Raw genomic sequence first — 7,684 nt, forward strand, 5'->3', positions numbered from 1 at the left:
AATCGAAATTGAATCATTGTCAAAGCTTCTTCCCTAATGATGGTTAGGGTTACGAGTTCAGGCGCAAAAAAGAATGGTTAAGAGTTCAAGCGCTTTCTGATTCATCCATAATTAGGTTTTGATTAGGGATCGTAAGTAATTAAGATCGGTAGCGTATAACTAATAAGCAATGATCGACCGTATTGTCATCTCGAAGTTCTATCATGGCATTGTTCAAGACTAGAACAATACCATGAAAGTACCTGTGAATGATAATGAAAGCTCCCTCACTTATCTAAATTCACAATAAAGAACTAATGTTACCATAATACGTTCCTGTCTCACTAAAAAAGCAATGCAAGCGCGAGCTGACTCTTTTTTTTATATTGAACCTAGAAGGGGACATTTAAGGACTATATTTTTAGGAATTCTGAAGAGCATACACATCTAATCATAGTCATCTCATGATTTTTTTTAATTACACCTAAACACATGAAGAACTTTTTTGTATTCACAGTAATCATGATACGTATCTCAGGCTAATCAAAAATTGAGTTTTTATCATATTCAGACCTAAAGAGTGGAATTCTAAGGCTTTTTTGTAGAAATACATTAAGACCATACGTATTTAACTATAAAAATAATGCGAGCGTGAAGCGTGGGCTGAAAATTTTTATATTCAGACCAGGAAAAGTGGGACATTTTAAGAACTGTTTTGGGGGAAATCATGAAGCAGACATAATTATCTCAAAAATTCCCTACTGCGAACGTAAGCGCGGACTGGACATTGTTTATAGTCAGACGTTAAACAGGGGGCAATCACTTTAAGGAATCGTGAAAAAGAAGCATTACGTCACTATATAAAGTACAAGGAAATATATTAGGTGTATATTGACTTGAAAACGGAATGTTTCTAGTGCCACTTAATCCCCTTGATCGGGATTATTTTAGTCATTAAACATAAAGTGCGAGTCAAAAAAATTGACTTTTTTAAAGGTCAAGTCCACCTCAGAAAAATGTTGATTTGAATCAATAGAGAAAAATCAGACAAGCACAATGCTGAAAATTTCATCAAAATCAGATGTAAAATAAGAAAGTTTTGACATTTCAAAGTTTCGCTTATTTTCAACAAAATAGTTATATGAACGAGCCAGTTACATCCAAATGAGAGAGTCGATGATATCACTCACTCACTATTTCTTTTGTTTTTTATTGTTTGAATTATACAATATTTCAATTTTTACGAATTTGACGATTAGGACCTCCTTGCCTGAAGCACAAAATTTTAATATAATGGAATTCCACGTGTTCAGGGAGGAATGAAACTTCATTTCACATGACAATGACGAGAAAATAAAAATATTTCATTTCATATTACAAAATACAAAGAAATAGTGAGTGAGTGATGTCATCAACTCTCTCATTTGGATGTAACTGGCTCGTTCATATAACTCTTTTGTTGAAAATAAGCGAAACTTTAAAATGCCATAACTTTCTTATTTTACATCCGATTCTGATGAAATTTTAAGTTTTAGGCTTGTTGAATTTTTCTCTTTTTATTCAAATCAAGTTTTTGTTGGGGTGGACTTGTCCTTTAAATTAAGTATTTTTCAAGCAAATGTGGGATTCAGAGAGAATTTTAAACATGTATGGATAGAGTAGATATTCCTTTGTCACTTGGTAAATTTGTTTCAGTTTTGTTGTTATGGTTGAGTGCACAACAGCCATTGTTTGAAAAAGTGTCAAAACCCATTTGCGCCAAGTCAGGTGATTACCTGTACCCGCTGAAACGGAGACAAAAGCATTCACACAAACAATAAGCGTTAAGTTTATGCGTATGTTTATTAATCAAGAAAAATAAACAAGAGAGCCAGTAAATCAATAGATGATCTTTACTGAAAAGTTAGTTTTCATTGTCATTTTGGTCACAACTTGGATAAAGCTTTCCGCCTTCAACATGTTCAATCTTCCACATGTTGCTCTGATGATGCGCTGCTGCAAGTCATCCAGATCTGCAGGTGGGGTGCTGTACACTTTTGACTTCAATCACATAAAATGCTTCTTCTTTATTTGTCGACTGATTTTGATTTAGACACTTCGCAGGGCCATGGCAGCAATGCTCCATCGAGCTCAGAAGTGCATCAAGAGAAGTGGACAACATGTGGAAGATTGAAGGTGGGAAGCTTTGTCCAAGTTGTGACCGAAATGACAATGAAAAAGAACTTTTAAATGAAGATGATTTATTGATTTACTGGTTCTCTTGTTTATTTTTCTTGATTAATAAACATACGCATAAACTTTACGCTTATTGTTTGTGAGAATGCTTTTGACTCTGTTTCAGCAGGTACATGTAATCACCTGACTTGGCGCAAATGGGTTTTGACACTTTTTCAAACAATGGCTGTTGTGCACTCAACCATAACAACAACACTAAAACAAAATTTTACCAAGTGACAAAAGGAATCCTTACATGCTAGAATTTCTCTCTGAATCCCACATTTTCTTGAAATATACTTAACTTAAAAAATGTAACATTTTTTTCTGACTCGCACTGTATAATGCGAGCACCAGGAGTGATGAACACGTTTATGTTTTATAAACTTGTGAAAAAATATTTAAGTAATATAATTTCATTCATTTACGTCACTTATTGTTTTTTGCAACATTTTTCAATACAATATATTTTTTCTTCTTCCCAACCAAGTTTCTCTTTCTTTTTCTCCTCTCCCCATTTTTCCCAAGCCGATTGGAGGGGGAGGCACGTACCACCCGGCGTAGCTATGCTACTGTCCCTCCGTGAGGACCTTAAGCTGTCGCGACCGACGAGTCGGTTCTCTGGTTGTTTGCATACAATCTTTTTAGCAATCAGGTTAAAATCACAATCACCAATCATCAAACCCAATTAGTTGTTAATAACAATAAATGGGGAAAACTAAAGTTTAATTTAATTTAACTGTGTACAACAGGACAAAATTATTAATCAATTATTACACTAAAAGCATAGAATAGAGCAGAAAAGAGAAATTAACATCAATTTCACGAAATATTTCAACCAACATGTAAATGTTCCAAATATCATGACCCTATATAATTTAATTTTAGAAGTGTATTGAAGTGACTACGTTTAAGGCTCTCCAAAGCTATAACTGTTCTAACACCACAAAGTTTTAAGGAAACCTTTCCCACAAGACAGCTTAAGGTGCTGTTGTTATGCGCGAGAGCCATCCAGGATAATTTTAATAAGTGCTTTCCAAAAAATAGTTTTAAAAAATCATAGAATATCAGTTAAAATGAAGGAATCTGTTAATATCGATTCAATTGATCTTTGATATCCATAAATTATTTGATGGATGGTCATTGATCAGTAATAGGCAATGTCCTTCTTGAGATGTTGTGAAGTAAACGCCTGTCTCCACATTATTTGGTACAAATTTAAAATGATCACTTATTTAGTCAAACAAACGAATATTCATTTTTGTTTTGTTTTAAGTCTAAGATGTGAGAACTTATGAAGTGTTGCAAGAAACCTCATTGCATGTTCATTTCTCAAGTTAGAGTAGAAAGATGTTTTAATTATACTCAACTGATTCATACTCTGATTCATATTCATACCCAAATAAACATTCTAACCCAAGGTTAATATAACTTTTCAGTTGTTTGCGCTTCGTCTTGATCTGAGGATTAATCGATCCAATGATATAAAGTTAAGTTTTGTAATTTAAAGGGTGTTAACATTTCATACTTATTTCATACACTAAAATAAAATACATAAAATTTTGATACGCACTGTATATCATATAATGCATGTTTTGTTTCTTTTTCATTATTGAGTCTTCATAAGAATGGAAAAAACATTAAACTTCCACTAATATACTGCTAAGATTGTCAATTTCTATAAATTGCATAGAAATTTGTCAGTTTGAATTCTCTTACAAAATTGTGGAGACCAATAAAGATACTATTCAAAACATTTTATTTGAAAACATATTTAATAAAATATAAGAGTTCAGCTGAAAAAAAAACACAAAACAAAACTACATACACCTGAGAGACATTATAATCAGACTTAATGTTTAATAAGTGGAAGCATTTGTCACATTAAGCTCCCAGTATACTACACTGGTGACCAACCTTTTCCAATCCACCTACCATTGCTCTCTTGTAAGCACCTTTTAGGGATTGGACACTTTTTTCCCCATTGATTTCATAAAAAATATATATATATATTTGTTGTTCCAATCCAACATAAGAAGTAACAAATTAAAACATTTTCTGAATGAAATAAGGAAACATAAAAATGCACTACCTGCATTGAATAAAAGATTTACTGTGCATATTGTACTTTCAAGACTAGCTAGAGACATATTCCGAAGGTTTCATTCCCCTTTAATTTTCAAACCAAGGAATGAATTTGAAGAAAACTGAATTTATTTTTTTGCTTGTTAAAACCTCCTTTGTTCTTTAAGCCATAGTTGGAACTCTTTGACTGTTTCAAATCATTGACTTGCAAAGCTCTGACTGATTGGGAAAAAAAGTTGAAAATTGATTTAAATAATTTCTTTTAAAATAAACCTGAATATTAGTATATGGCAGCTGTTGGCAGTTTTTCCAAAAATAAGAAAACAGGTTCTAGAAATGCAACATTACTAGATTGCATGTTTTAAATACAAGTAAAAGAATGAAATGTTGAACTATAGGTTACCAGGGATAATGCAGATCTTATGTATTACTCCACTCAATTCAACACATTCACAGAGAAATGTACAAAAATAAATGCTCACTTTTGGCAAAGGGCACTAAATTTATGGTTGTTGCCATAATTTAGTGTCCTTTACCAAGAGCATGCATACATTTTTTAATTTATTACTGAACCTTTCTCAGTGTACCAGCTGAATGAAGCACAATCATATACAGAAAGTCTGAATAGGCCTTGGTTCAACCCCATCCTGGCAAAAACTTCTGATGGACTTCAGCCTCACAAATTCAGGGTTTCTTTTTTAAATTCCTCTTTTTCAATTTTAACATGTTTTTGTTCTGAAGTGTTATGGATGAACAAATTGTTGGTGTTGGAATGCAATATGTAGTAGTAAATGTGAATGATTAGAATAGAAGATCTGCCAATAACCCTTGACTTACTCTCTTATCTTCTTAAAAACTGTCCTGGAAAAACACTTTTGGATTTTGACATCAAGAAACAAGAACTTTGTATTACTATCAACAAAGAAATATTTACAGGAAATATTTTGTCCATTGTAAAAGTGGAGTAGGGTCCAAGTGTTAACCGCTTATAGGATAGATTACATGCACATCTTTGGTTTTACAACTTGAACCTGATTTCATTGACTTGATTTCAATTGCTCTGAGTATATATGAAAAATGTGTTGATTATAAAAAGTTGATAAAATCGTTTCTGAGTGAAAAAAAAATAAAACTGCCACAAAAAATTGTCAATCATTTGTACATGTTTCAATGAAAGTGATTAAAATCAATGATTAAAAAAAATCATTGTGATTTTAAATTGCAATTTAAATCAACGTAATTTAAATCGGCCAACCCTGATGCAAAAACATAATAATTCTTGAAAACAAAATGATGCACACATGATAAAAAGTTTATAGAATATGTAACAGACTTTAAAAGGAGTTAATTTGGCACTTTGTTATAATGCATATTATATTTCGACATTTTTCACAATAAATCCACCACGCAAAAAAATTTGTTGACCGCATCATTCTCTGACCTTTTACTTTCAAGTCTCGCACAACTTTGGACACCAAAATTGCGGCCCCTGGGTATGTGGTTCTGAAATTACGCAACATTTCAAAGTGCATGCAGACCCAAATTGCTCAAAAACATGAATTCAATTACCGGTAATTTCATCTTGTAATAAAGTCGCAGACAATTTTCATTGAAAATACACTAAAGAAATACACAAGAAATTTAGACAAGTGGAATGCCTCTGGCCGTCTCACCTGCATCACGTGGTTCAATATAGCAGCAGTGCTGACTTTGAATACTACTCTAACTCGCACAAGATGTTCAGTGATACATGGTTACTCTTATGTCCACTTTTTATGAACTAGACCAATAAACTTACAGAGATATGATGGTTATTCAACAAAAAACCCCAACATGGCCAAAGTTCATTGACCTTACATGACCTTTGACCTTGATCATGTGACCTGAAACTCGCACAGGATGTTCAGTGATACTTGATTACTCTTATGTACAAGTTTCATGAATTAGATCCATAAACTTTCAAAGTTTTGATGGTAATTCAACTGATACACCCAATTCGGCCAAAGTTCATTGACCTTTGACCTTGGTCATGTGACCTGAAATGCGCACAGGATGTTCAGTGATATTTGATTACTCATATGTCCAAGTTTAATGAACTAAACTAATAAACTTTCAAAGTTATGATGGTAATTCAACAGATACCCCCGATTCAGCCAAAGTTCATTGACCCTAAATGACCTTTGACCTTAATCATTAGGCCTGAAACTCGCACAAAATATTCAGTGATGCTTGATTACTATTATGTCCAAGTTTCATGAATCAGATCCATAAACTTTCAAAGTTATGACGGGAATTTAACAGATATCCCCAATTCGGCCAAAGTTCATTGACCCTAAATGACCTTTGACCTTGGTCATGTGACGTGAAACTCATGCAGGATGTTCAGTGATACTTGATTAACCTTATGTCCAAGTTTCATGAACTAGGTCCATATATTTTCTAAGTTATGATGACATTTCAAAAACTTAACCTCAGGTTAAGATTTCAATGTTGATTCCTCCAACATGGTCTAAGTTCATTGACCCTAAATGACCTTTGACCTTGGTCATGTGACATGAAACTTTAATAGGATGTTCAGTATACAAATGATGCATGGGTTAGAGTGGGTCAGTAGGAACTGTGTGCACAAGGTAACTTTGGCATGGTTTAACCCACGAGGCGCAGCCGAGTGGGTTTAGACCATAATGCCAAAGTTACCGCGTGCACACAGTTCCACTGACCCACGAAAGAAACCCATGCATCATCTGTTTTATAGAATGGAAAAAAATTATTGAATAAAATACAAAAATTAATGATTTACCGGATGCATGATAATTTCATGCGTCCGGTAAATTCAATTTACCGGACGCATGATTTTTTTTACCGGACGCATGATTTATTTACCGGATGCATGAAAATTCCAAAATGTAATGCAGACACTTTGATAACCCTGGACAACATAAATATGGGCTTAACTGCATAATATGTTGGCACAAAGGCATTATTATACCCAAAATGCCAAATACAGCTTTGCATTGACAAGATCTTGAGGCAGCCTCCGACCTCCAATAGCTGCGTGTGTATGCCCGGGCCGCGCCGGGGGCCAGCGCTTGCAGCTGCCTGGGGCCCTGCAGTGCAGTGGAGAATTTGGCTGTTCACAGCTCCGGGGAGTAGATCTAACATTAGATCGTATGTCTGGACTTCTCTACTAACAAGTATGCGGGCAGTTTTAATCCCAATGACGATTACGGTACCGTATTTGTACTTACAGATCATTTTGCATCCTTTATTTGATTCATTCTGCCTTGATCGAAAATTCAAAATTTTGATGTAAACAAGCGTAACAGTACATGCGCGATGACATCACAATGACCTTTTCGGGCGATTGCTTGTTTACACTGGATATCGTTTTGATTATCGGGATATC

Source organism: Lytechinus variegatus, chromosome 2, assembly GCF_018143015.1.
Source record: "Lytechinus variegatus isolate NC3 chromosome 2, Lvar_3.0, whole genome shotgun sequence".
Taxonomy (NCBI): domain Eukaryota; kingdom Metazoa; phylum Echinodermata; class Echinoidea; order Temnopleuroida; family Toxopneustidae; genus Lytechinus; species Lytechinus variegatus.